Here is a 13,339-nt window from a genome sequence, read left to right as displayed (position 1 = left end):
CCAACAATATTTTATAGACAATGTTATTGTTACCGTTTCAAACTGAAGGCCACCTAAATCAACTAATCCATACTCTGCCACACGTGTATCTTCTCCACACATCCATTTCATTCAACCTTGAATTTGATCAACTTACACCGAAAGGAGTACAGGCTTGTAGGAGATCAGACAGAGAGGTGGGAGTGGAGGCATGATGCGAAAATTGCCACCCTAGTGCTGATAAGCTGATAGCACATAAATTGTGTAATCCTAACAGATGCTGGCTGTCAATGTTCTTAGTACAAGTATGGATATCTGAATAGATTGGTGGACAGATGGGTGAGTGAGTGGATGGATGGATGCATAAATCATTGGATGGATAGATGGATGGATGGATGGATGGAAGGATGGATGCTTCGATGTGATGTATGTACGGATAGATGGAGGATGTATGATAGATGAATTGGGGTCTGGTTGGTTTGAAATATGTTTGGATGTGTATATGGATGGATGTTTTGATCGGTGGATGATTGATAGACTGACAAATGAACAAATAGAAAGTTTATTGGTTTATCGATGAAGTGATGGATGGACATATGCTCAATCCAAAGGACTGATGGTTGGATGGCAGGGATGTTTAATGTATGTATGGATAGATGTTTGGGTGCTTGATTGTTCCTTGTTTGTTTGGCGAATGAATGGGTGCATGGGTGTATGGATGGACAGGTGGACAGATAGTTGTTGGCTTAGGTGACTGGGTGGGAGGTTGGTCGTTTGGTAGGATGTATTGATGGTGGGATGTTTGAATGTTTGATGAGTTGGCTACATAGAATGATGTATGTATGAATGGATGTCCAATGATAGTTTTTAATTTTTTATTTTGTCTTACATACCTGTTTTCATTTTTATATGTCATTGGATACACATTTTATGTCTTTAAACTGGACAATTTGTCTGATTCTGCTTGGCAGACGTGTCCCTCCCAGCCCTCCTCCCCAAGTGCCCTTGAATTTAAGAAAAAAAAATTGGTGGGCACAAAAGTTTCCAGGGGCTTACAACCCATCCTCCCTTATGCCGAGAGGATCTTAAGGCACCGGCACATGGGCTACCGGGCCTCGAACCCGCGTGGGGCGGCTTGCTAAGCAAGTGCCACACTGCCAGGCTAGGGCGCCCACCCGCTTTTGGGCCTTTTTTTGGGGGTTTTATCTCTCCCAATGGAGGCGGTGCTGTGACTCCAAGCTGGCTCTCTGCCTGCCTCGAACTCAGCCTTCGGGTGCCTGAGGACCTGCCAGAGAACAAACCCAGCGGGTGGCCTGTGCCTTGTGCTCAAAGTCAAGCCTGGCTACAGCCCGAGGGCGGTCTGGGCTGGGAACCGCCAGCCTGGGTTCTGCTTCCGGTGGGCCCAGCTGTCGCCTCAGAGCTCGGCCTGAAGTTCTTGCCCCACCTTCAAGTCTCTCAGACACCCCTTGGGACAAGCTTTAGGCCGTGTGGGCACAGGGCCTTCTTCTGAGCACTTCCCGAGGCCTCCCATCTTGAGGAAAAGATGGGGGGATCAGGAGACTTGAGGGACCAACCATGCTGAAGGCTCCTCACACTTGGCCAGGCCTAAGGTGGACCCAGCACCAAGAGTTCAGTCAGTCAGGCATTCAGTCAGGCCAAAGGAGCTGCTGGGAGCCTCCCACAGGGCAAGGAGGAGGAGGAAACGTTGGTCCCTGGGCGCTGAAGCAGAAATGCATTCTGGGAGCACAGGCTGGGCCTCCTGCAAGATGTGAGGAGGGAGGTATGTAGCCAGGGAGGAATGAGGGAGGAGTCCTTAGGAGGGCTATCCCAGAGGAGCAGTCTCTTTCCTTGGGCTACTCTTGTTTTTCTCCCAGGCCTCTGCTATGGTGTGACCCGCAGGAATCTTTGTGACTCCCTGTGCTACTCCTCTGCCCCTAGATATTGGCCACCAGAGAACCCTGCAGCTCTGCAGAAGACCAAAGACCTTTCCATCCCCTGAACTGACTCAAAACCAGTGGCTCCCAAAAAGAATGCTCCACAGGTAAATTGGTGCCCACAAAAGATTTTAGGGCTCCAAGAAATCCTCTCATGCTGAGTGGACATAAACTTCCATAGGATACGGACCTTGGATATGATTGGTCCGCAGTCAGCTTGCTAGTCAAGCACCGAATCACTGGGATAGGTCACAGGCCCCTTGTGCATGCCTTTTGTTTGTTGTTGTTTTTGTTTTTGGACTCTTATCTCTCACTCATGGAGTCTGCTCTCAGGGACTTCTACTTGGCTTTCTGCCTCAAGGCTGTCAGGTCCCAGAAGGCGGTGCCAGAGAAGACAGCGGATGGCATGGCATGTGCCCTGTACTCAAGGGCTGGCCAGGCTGCAGCCTGAAGGGCAGGCTGGCTGGACAGGTGCAGCTTGGTTTGCATTTCCAGCAACTCTCTCCCACCTGCAAGTCCCTCAGGTGTCCCTCGGGACTAGTTCTGGGCCAAAGTGGCACAGGACCTTCTTCTAAAGGCTCCCTGGAGTCCTCCTGGTTTGTGTTCTTGATTGTTTTGTTTGTTTATTTGTTTGTTTTGTTTGTTTGTTTTTGTCTGTTGTTTGTTTGAAAGAATGGGTGGATGAATAATGGAAACAAAATTGTATCCGTTTCTGTATACTTCAGTAATATCAGTGCTTTATTTGTTCTCTTTGGAGAAGGAAATTTCTCAGCGCATGAATATCATTGTTTTTCCGTATTTTGGGGTCCCTATTTTGTTTATAGCTTGCCTATCAGTTTTTTTTGAAATGTGGATAAACACTATATGGTGGAGTCTTCAGATCAACAGAGTGAACCATCAGAGCAACAGAGTTCCCTGCAAGAGAAGGAAACAAATGAGAATTCTGAGAAAAGCTCTCAAATCAGGCAGAAGCAATTGGTATGACGTATATCATTTTCGATGCCGTGGAATTTGAGGAGTTGCCAAATGGTCATATATGTGATGCCCAAGCATAGGTAGGCAGGTTCCTAGGTCTGGACCCCACAGAAAGAAGCTGTATTTCTCCGTGCCTCTGGGCCTCTTGGAGAGATTGCACGGAGGTAGGGCGTTTGCCTTGCATGCAGAAGAACGGTGGTTCGAGTCCTGGCGTCCCATAAGGTCCCGTGAGCCTGCAGGAACGCCAAGAGCGGCCTCCCGGGGCCGGCAAAGAGGCCCCAAGCAACCCGAGACAGAAACAGGAAATTGGGTGGATGGTTGTTTGGAAGGATGGATTGATGGTGTGATGTTTAACAAGTTAGTTGGAGAGAAAGGTAGATGGATGGATGTCCACTGCGCTCTTTGAATTTTTCTTTTTCTCTTTAAATACCTGTTTGCATTTATCTATGTCCACTGCGCTTTTTGAATTTTTCTTTTTCTCTTTAAATACCTGTTTGCATTTATCTATGTCCTTGGATACACATTTTACTTCTTGACAATATCGAATTTCAGGTGTGTCATTCCCAGGGATCCTCCCCAAGTGCTCTCAAGTTTGACAAAATAGGTAGAAATCAGTAGGCACAAAAGTTTCCAGGGCTTACAACCCATCCTCCCTTATGCCAAGAGGATCTTAAGGCACCGACACATGGGCTACCGGGCCTCGAACCTGCTTGGGGTGGCTTGCTAGGCAAGTGCCACACCGCCAGGTTAGGGCACCCTTCCTACTTTTGGGCCTTTTTTGGGGGGGTCTAATCTCTCCCAATGGAGGCGGTGCTCTTGGCCCCCGAGCCGGCTCTCTGCCTGCTTTGAACTATGCCATCAGGTGTCATAGGAGCTGCCAGAGAACAAGCTCAGCGGGTAGCCGGCCTGTACCCTGTGCTCAAGGTCAGGCCTGGCTGCAGCCTGAGATGCTGGGCGGTTGGGCAGAAAACTGTCAGTCTGGTTTCCGCTTCCAGTGCCAGCTGGGTGGGAGCTGCCAGCCTCGTTTCCGCTTCCGATCTTGCTGTTAGGGACTGACTTCATTTTTTAACGAACTTCGGTCTAACTTTATGGACAACCTGAATAAATTGTTGTAATTGTTGTTTAGTGAATGTAGTTTTTTTACTTTTATTTTAGAAACATTAGAAAAAATGCTTACTTTGTTTTCAATTTGTTGTTCTTTTATGAAGTTTTAAGCACTTTGAAGAGGTTTCTGCTTTATGCACCTAAATATAAAATGAAAAGAGAAGAGAGAGACTTCTTACTTTTTTGGATGGATTTAAGGACATTTAATAACGAAAATAATATCGTTTTTTATTTTGATGTTAAATACTACTTAGGAAATATTTTAAGTAATTTTAGGTGCTGTGATTTTTTTAAAATCAAAAGAATTCAATTAAGGTCATATTTTGGCCTGTGATTTTATAAGAAAAAAAAATAGGCGAATAAGACAGAAATGCAATGTTAGTACTATGCTATGAATTTAAAAAATTTTATTTTGGAATTCCTTTTTTTTATTTTTATTTTTAATTTTTATTATGACAACAAAGATGCAAAGAAAGAGGACAGTGTAAAGTTACAGTGGAAGCACAATCACCCATAAACAGAATTCTCGATAGTCCCATCGATGATATCCCAGCCTTGAACTTTCAGCCAAAGAACATTAAGAACAACAAAATTGAACCCATGTACAATACAGTTTCTTTGTCCATCAAATCCCCAGTTGTAGTACATACTATTTCTTAGCAGCACACAATATAATCTAAAGACATTAGACTTATGTAACTCCTTAAACATTGAGGGCAAAGTACATTTCTCTAGTTCCATGCACATGCTTAGTAGTTTAAGTTAACCTCAAAAGTTTTAGTGGGTTGTTTTTCTTAAGGATTGGAGTCAAGGGAACATAGTAAAAAATGGTGTTAGAGTGGCATTTGTTTGCATAGGCCCACCAAAATATAAGGGACATGGAAAGAAAAATTATGGTCTAAATACAAGGAAACCCTACCCCTGAAGTTTCCTGGCACAGGACTGACTCTAGACTCCAGGCAAACTAGTTTGTCCAATCCAAGTCATCGTCTGCAGTGGCAATACATCACCATTCCTCACATAGTCTCTGTTGTTGGTATCATGCTTCTGTATTAAAGATCCTGGAGTCTGCATATCCCATATTGCAGTGAGGATGGTGCAGAGCATCCTCTCGTTTCACCTCACACTTAAGGGACACTAGAGAGAACCATGTCCTGTAGAGCAGGTCAATGTTGTTGTCAAGTCTTCTCAGTGTAAACGGAAGTCTCTTTTTAAAAGGTCGATGTCAGACCCTTGGTAGTGTCTTTCCTGGTAGAGGACTGCTTCCAGCTGTTGCTATAAAAGACCTTGGATGTTTCGTAGATAGCTTGCCTAGTTCCGGCGTGAATGGAGGATGCCCATTCTTCTGAGGCCTGTGCCAGGTCATTATATCAATGTTCAGGGTGTAAGGTACATTGTACTGAGATTTATTAGATAAGAACTTATCTATATGTATAGTGTTTTCCCATTTTAATGTGTCTATGCAAACAAGGATCAATGCCATGAAGCGTTATTGGCCCATCTGGAGGCAATAGGAACAAGACCAGCAATTTCCATGACATAGTTCAACCATAGGCATTAAACTGAGGGACAGTTCCACCAGCAATCCTTACTGAACAGCTTACAAAGAAGAGACAAGATGAAAAGTGGATAGGAACATCATGGTAGAAGAATATATAGAGAGTTACAGCAGTTAAAGAAAATACCCATAAAATATTCAAAAGATATATGTGTTCAATATGTGTTCAACTTATGTCCTTCTAAATAGTTCTGGGATTGTTAGATCCACTGTATGTCTTTGGTATGAGATTAGAACTGTATGTTACTGAAGTTAAGAAGGGTAAATCTGGGGTACTGATGGTTGGGAGGAGTATGTGTAGACATGTAGACTGGTATGAAATTGCCAGTGACAACCTGAGTATAACTGAGCAGCTATCTGTCACCCCCCAGATCAAACTCCACCTCCTAAGCCAATCTCTGGAGCCAGCCTGGGAGTGGGGAAAATCCAGGGTGCCCCATCAGGTCCTCCCAAGAACCCACCTGGAGATCCGGAGGAAAGGGGGAGAGGGGGGGTCATGTGACTCTGGTCCGGGCCCCTCTACCCTAGGCAGGGCCAAGAGGCCCCAGGCACATACGGAGGTCTGCCAGGAGCCAGCCCGTGCCAGCTGAAAATCCTGCTCCAGGAAGGGAGGAAGGCCCTCCCAGGTCCCCTATTTTGGAATTTCTTAACTTTCCATGCAGGACTACTCCGTCATCTCTTCTTCCCTTCTCAAAGTGGCCTGCCCTGTGCTTCCAGAATGCATTGCTACTCCAGCGCCCAGGGACCAATGTGGGCTTCTACCAGAGGTTGACTGTCAATGATCTTAGTACAAGTATGGATTCATGGATAGATGGGTGGAGGGATAGGTGGATGATGAATGAATGGATGGATGTATTGGTATATGGATGGATAGGTCGATGGATGAGTGGATGAACCGATGGAAGTATGTATGTTTGGGTGGATGGATGGATGGATATATGGATGGATCAGTATTTGGATGGGTGGATAAACAGATGGATGGATGTAAGGTTGGATGGATGTATATATGAATGGATAATTTGATGGATTTATTGTGGATGTATGATGAATGGATTGGAGTCTGGTTGAATTGGTGGACTGTGTAAATGGATGGATGGATGGATGGATTGGTGGATGATGGATAGACAGAGAAGTAAACAAATGGAAAGACGATTGGTTTATTAATGAAATGAGGGACGGACAAATGGAAAAACCAAATGATGGAAGGATGTTGTTTGTATGTACGTATGTATTTATGTATGTATGTATGTATGTATGTATGTATGTATGTATGTATGTATAGATGCTTGGATGCTTGATTGGTTCTTTGTTGTTTGTTTGGTTGAATGATGGGTGGATGAATATTTGAATGTGGAGTGGGCAGACAGATGGATGATGGTTTGGGAAGTTTTGTTAGTTGGTTGTTTAGATGGGTTTATTGGTGGTGGAATGTTTGATTAGTTGTTTGCATAGAATAATGTATGTAGGTATAGATGGATAAAAAGTCCTATGACCTTTTTAAATTTTTCTTTTGTTTTAAATACCTGTTTTCATTTTCATATGTCCTTAGATACACATTTTACCTCTTTAAAATACATAAATTCTTGGACCTGGACTCAGAGCTGAGTGCCACCAACTCCCAGGGTTTTTTGGATAGAAAGGGTGGACAACCTAATTTGACACCTCAGTAGTCAGTCATACTGGATACCATATTCAGTTTGCATCATGAAAATATCTTGATTAAAAACTCCAATATACCCTTTTTCTCTGGTTTATGGCCTCTATTAGGACCTGAAGCATGGAACCATACAGACCACTGAAGTACCCAACTGCAAATCACAGACTTATATTACAGGACCTACTCATCAAACACGTTTAGGCAAATTAACATTTCCTTTGTCTTGTCTTCTCTCTTCTCACTACTTCTTTCTTTCTCCCTTTTCTTCTTCTACCTCTTCTTCCATCTCTTCATCAATTCAATCTGTGTCAAATAAAATCCACAGTTACTTTCTCTTTATGAAAGGAATTTCAATACAGAAGATACAGCTGATAATACTCTACAGGGTAACCACCTACATAGATAGGCTTCATTAACACATTGTTTATGTATTCAAGATGAGAAACCTATGTGTATCCTAAATTGCTCCAGTCATTATCTAATCCTGAAACCTTCATTTAGGAAGGCCCAACCCCATCACAGATAAAATCCCTAGAAATTGAGAAGACCTCCCAACTTTGACACACAAGCCCAATCTCTCTTAGTTGATTTATTAATTTTTACCTTATCTTTACTATATTTACCTATTTTTAGGTTCCTCTCTTATCTTTTGCTCTCCTCTCTCTTTTTCTTAAGCTATACCTAATCTAATTATTGTATGTTTTTATGTGAACAAGAGTACATAGAGAGAGGACTCCTCCATAAGAGCCAAACGTAAATTGTAAACAACCCATGCTATATTGTATATAGCCCTTCCTATATACTACCCCTTCTACCCCGCTTCAGAAATCCCTTTACCCCCCCAATCCCAATCCGATATCCTGTCTTATTAATGCACTTTATCCTCAGTTCTTAACACATTAGGTATCATTCTGACCTACTACCCCAATAAGGCATCACCCAGCTCCCAAGTGAAAGGACACCCACTCAGACCCACATCTCATCCCTGCCAAGAAACTACAACCAACACCTCTGCTGACCCTTGCTGTGTACCCCTCCATTTCACCCACCCCTCCCAAATGTGGACTGCTGTTTGATACCAGACTCAGAAGGATCCATAAAGATCCCCAGCGTAATAACTCAACCCGAGCTCTTTCTGCAGCAAATCTTTTCTCAATCTCAAGAAGACCAGTGTGTGGGATGAAAATGTGCTCTGAATCTCACACCCCACAAGAAAATCTCAAAAGATAATAAGGAAGCCTATATTTTCTTGATAAGTTTAAGAACTATATAATACTACATCTTAATCTGTTTATCCCCAAAGTAAGATAGTCTCCTGCATCACTTTGTTCCCTTAATTTTTTTAAACTTATTTTTATTTATTTTTTTCTTTATATCTATGTGAGTATATATATAGGACTTTTTATTTTTTATATATATTTATATATAAATAGAGACTTTTTTTTTTTTTTTGGTCTTGTTTCTTCTTCCTTAACTCCACTTGTTTTGGTTCTTGATACAAAAACCTACAAGGAAAAGTCCTGCCTGGGATAATAGCTCAGGTCAAAACCAAGGTACAGAGATGATAGAGCCTGACACTCTCACCCCCCAAATGCACCAGCACTATAATATAACACCATGTCTTCCTGGAAAAACATACTAAAAAGGGAATTTTTTACATATAGTAAAAAGTTCCTATCTACTAGGGATAAGAACTCATACTCTTTACAATACAGGAGCACCTCCCAACTTGAACATATGTCACGTGGACCCAATTTAGATTCCAGGTGATTAGACAGCAATCTTCTAACCCCAAACCCGAGATTCCAGACATAGAACTAACATAGTTCTCTGCCATAGCACCAGGAACCAATCTCCCTCTGGGAAATTCTTAATACTGCTCTGACACCAACAGGTGCCAGTTTTGATATGACATCCTGACATGAGGAAATGACAACAACTTGGTCTAAGACAGGTAGTCTTACCTCACTTCCTAATGATAAGTTGAAATCTTAAGACGTGTCATCATTTGATCTGTACAAAAGCCAAATTCACTATATACAGAAGACTGACTGTGACAACCATGACTGGGCAGAACTTATCCTGGGACCAATGAAAAAGACCCTAGTCTAAGCCTTGGCTTATGATATGTACAACAACCAAGATTTTAATTCCAGAGGTCTGACTTAAACAACTGCAACTGAGCAGATCTTCTGGAAACATAATAATAGACACTATCCTAGGCTTTGTCCTAGAATCGGGGCAATAACCAAGACCATCAATTATGGAAGACTGATTGATCACAACTCTGAGAACTTTAAAGATTCTCCTGTGCAAATACCAAGATCTCTAGCTACAGAGGCATGAGTTCATCGTATGCGACACAATGGAAAGTTTCCAGTCACCACAGATGGGTCTAGGGGAGAGTAAAAGAGCATGTGCGAAACCTATATTTATTCCCATGACAGTATACTTCAAGGGTGGAGAAACCTTGTATCTCTTATGCCAAGGGAATTAATTCCCTTTCTAATCTTTCCAATTTTTACTTTGGCTATGCAAGAAAGAAAAAAAGATAAGCAGAAATTAATTGTTTTCTTGTTTTTTTTTTGTTTTTTTTTTTTTTTTTTTTTTTTTTTTTTATTTCAGGACCGTGGTTATTCTGTGGCTATTGTCTATATTGCTGTGGTGCTTTTCTAGTTTTTTGTTTGACTTTTTATCTTTTTTTTGTATTGTTAAGATTTTCTTTTCTCCTTTCTTCTCTTAAATTGATAGATATAGCCTCTAGTAGGACTCTTCTATTTTTGTTTGATTGATTTTTGCCCCATTTTATTTTATTATTATTATTTTTTCCTTCAAACAGAACCACACAACTTAAAACTTGAAGCATCTTGTCCACCTGACAAATGGAGTGAGAAATAATGAACATTAAGTAGAAATAAAAAAAATTATCAGACATAAACATCAAATCCAAAGCCAACGACAAAAGAATCGATACCTAATTTACAACATACTAGACACAGCGGTGATCACATATACTAGCAGCCGGGGGTAAAAGAGGAGGATATGGGATTCTTGCTGAGAATGGGTGGAGGGAGGACAACATGACTGTTGGAATGCCCCTGATTTAATGTCACTATGTACCTAAAATATTATTCCCCCCCTAAAATATTATTGTGGAAGATTTGTAATTCACTTTGGTTCCTATATATAACTTCTCTGGTGCTGCTTTGCAGATTTGTCCCTCGAAGCCATTCTCCCTTGTGCTCTTGAGTTTTACAAAATAAATTTCTGCATTTCATATGGTCCCCAGAGCCTGCCAAAAGGGATTCTTGAGCATAGAGCCAAGAGTAACCCCTAAGTGCAGCTGGGTATGACCCAAAAACAAAAAGCATACAAAAAATTCCTAACAACAAAAGTTTTGGGGGCTTCCAACCCATCTCTTCTGCCAATAGGTGTACCCTAACATGGGATACAGAGCCTTGAACCTGAATGGTCGTTCAGGCAACTTGTTAGTCAAGCAGCGAGCCACTGGGCTAGGTGGCCAGCACCTGGTTCAGGCCTTTTTTTTTTTTTTTAACTCATCTCACACACATGGAGGGTGGCTGCAATCAGAAACCTATCTGGCTTCCTGCCTCGAGGCTGGCAGGTCCCAGAAGGCGGTGCCCAGAGACACAGTGGATGGCCTGGGATGTGCCCTGTGCTTGAGAGCCAGACTGGCTACAGCCTGAAGGACCAGCTGGGCAGGGAGGTGCCAGCCAGGTTTTCGCTTCCAGTCAGGCCCAGCTCGCACAGAGCTCGGCCTGAAACTCTCGCCCTACCTGCAAGTCGCCCAGGCCCCCCTCGGGATTCTGTCCAGGCCGCTTGGGCACAGGGCCTTCTTCTGAAGGTTCTCCCTAGTCCTCCCAGCTTGGATTCCTAATTGGTTCTTTGTTGTTTGTTGTTTGAACGAATGGTTGGATGGCTATCAGGACAGACTGGTGGACAGACAGACACAGGGTTGGTTGGGTGGAGGTTTGGAAGCATGGATTGATGGCGGCATGTTGGGTGAGTTGGTTGGGTACAATGATGGATGGATGGATGGATGGATGGATGGATGGATGGATGGATGGATGGATGGATGGATAGATGGCCACTGTGCTTTTTGCATTTTTATTTTTCTCTTTAAGTACCTGTTTTCATTTTTCAATGTCCTTGGATACACATTGGACTTCTAAGTGCTCTCGAGTTTGAGGAAAAAAAATTGGTAGGCACAAAAGTTTCCAGGGGCTTCCAAAGGCAAACGCCTTACCTTCATGATAAGAGCTCCCCAAAAAGACCCGACTGCCCTAGCCCAGCTTTGAGGCTCTTGCCTAGCAAGCCATCCCCCCGCGGGTCTCGGCACCTGGGCTACCAGGCCTCGAACCCACAGGGGGCGGCGGCGGCTTGCTAGGCAAATGCCTTGGCACTGGGCCAGGACACCTGCCCAAGTTCAGGCCTTTTGTTTTAACTCTTATCTCTCCCAATGGAGGCAATGCTGGTGGCTATGAGCCGGCTCTCTGCCGGCCTCAAACTCAGCATCGGTGCCACAAGCCCAGCTAGTTGCCTGTGCCACTGGTCACCCTCAGGCCTGGCTGCAGCCTGATGGCCAGGCGGCTGGACTGGGAGCGGTCAGCCTAGGTTCCGTTTCAGGTCGGGACCAGCTGGCGCTTCCGAGCTCGGCCTGAAACTCTGCCCACATGCCAGTCGCCCAGGTGCCCCTGGGATCAAACTCCAGGCCCGTGGGCACAGGGCCTTTTTCTGAAGGCTCCCCGAGGCCTCCTGGCTTGGGGTAAAGACGGGCTAGCCTGCTCGGGGACTCAGGGGACTTGAGGGACCGACCATGGTGAAGGTTCATCACACTCAGCCCAAGTTGGACTCAGCTCCAAGAGCCCAGTCAGTCAGGCCAAAGCAGCTCCTGGAGCAGCCCATCCGAGGAGGAGGAGGAGGAGGAAAAGTTGGTCCCTGGGCGCTGAAGCAGCAATGCATTCTGGGAGCACTGGCCTGGCCTCTTGCAAAATGTGAGGAGGGAGTGAGGTAGCCAGGGAGGGATGAGGGAGGAGTCCTGAGGAGGGCTACCCCAGAGGAGCAGTCCCTTTCTTTTGGCCATTCTTGCTTGTTTCCCAGACCTCTGCTCCTGGTCTGACCCACAGGAACCTTTCTGGCTCTCTGGGCTACTCCTGTGCCTCTAGACATTGGCTTCCAGAGAAGCCCACAGCTCTGCAGAAGTCCAAGGACCTTTCCATCCCCTTAGCTGACTCAAAGCAAGTGGCTCCCTACAAGAATGCTCCAGTCTTCCTTTCCCCAGGGGTGACCTGAGAGGTGGCATCGGCTTGTCACTGGATGACTGGATGCAGCAATGGTGAATTCCAGGAAGTCAGAACCCTAGTCAGGACTGCCCTGGCCCACCCCTCTGCCATGGTATGTTCCTTGCACTGACACCTCCTCTTCCACGACCTCCTCCATGTGAGGACCTTAGAAAATTTAACCCTGAGGGCTCCTCTTGTTTCTGTTCTAAGGGTTCCAAACAAGACTTTGGGCAAGGCAGCCATCTTTTGTAGAAATGCTTATGGTCTGTGTCTCAAACGGAAGGCCACCTAGATCAACTCATCCATATTCTGCAGCACTTGCATCTTCATTTCATCCAACCTTGAATGTGATCAACTTACACCTAAAGAAATACAGGCTTGTAGGAGATCAGACAGAGCGGTGGGAGTGGAAGGATGCTGTGAAAATTGCCACCCTGCTATTGAAAAGCTGATGGCACATACTGTCGGCCGAAATTAGCAGTCAAAGTTCTTAAAATATGAATAGATGGTGCTCACTTCGTCAGCACGTATACTAAAATTGGAACAATATAGAGAAGATTAGCATGGTCCCTGTGCAAGGTTGACATTCAAATTCTTGAAGAGTTCCATATTTAAAATAAAAAAGAATATGAATGGATGGATGGTTATATGGGTGCATAGATGGATGGATGGAAGGATGGAGGATGGATGGATGGATGGATGAATGAATGAAGGATAGAGGATGGATGGTGGATGGATTGGTGGCTGAGTGGATAGATAGATGGGTGGAGGATGAATAGACAGACAATAGGTAAATGGATAGATGATGGTTTGATGGATGGCATGACAG

The 13,339-nt window shown here is 44.2% G+C and overlaps 1 non-coding gene across 1 annotated transcript; it reads left to right on the top strand.

Moving 5' to 3' along the window:
• Positions 1-13,018: 13,018 nt before the first annotated feature.
• On the top strand, positions 13,019-13,125 carry LOC126021623 (U6 spliceosomal RNA). The gene has a single exon (XR_007500123.1). It is a non-coding gene; the product is annotated as a U6 spliceosomal RNA (small nuclear RNA).
• Positions 13,126-13,339: the final 214 nt, after the last annotated feature.

Source organism: Suncus etruscus, chromosome 10 (assembly GCF_024139225.1).
Source record: "Suncus etruscus isolate mSunEtr1 chromosome 10, mSunEtr1.pri.cur, whole genome shotgun sequence".
Lineage (NCBI taxonomy): Eukaryota > Metazoa > Chordata > Mammalia > Eulipotyphla > Soricidae > Suncus > Suncus etruscus.
This window is presented reverse-complemented; position numbering and strand designations above follow the sequence as displayed.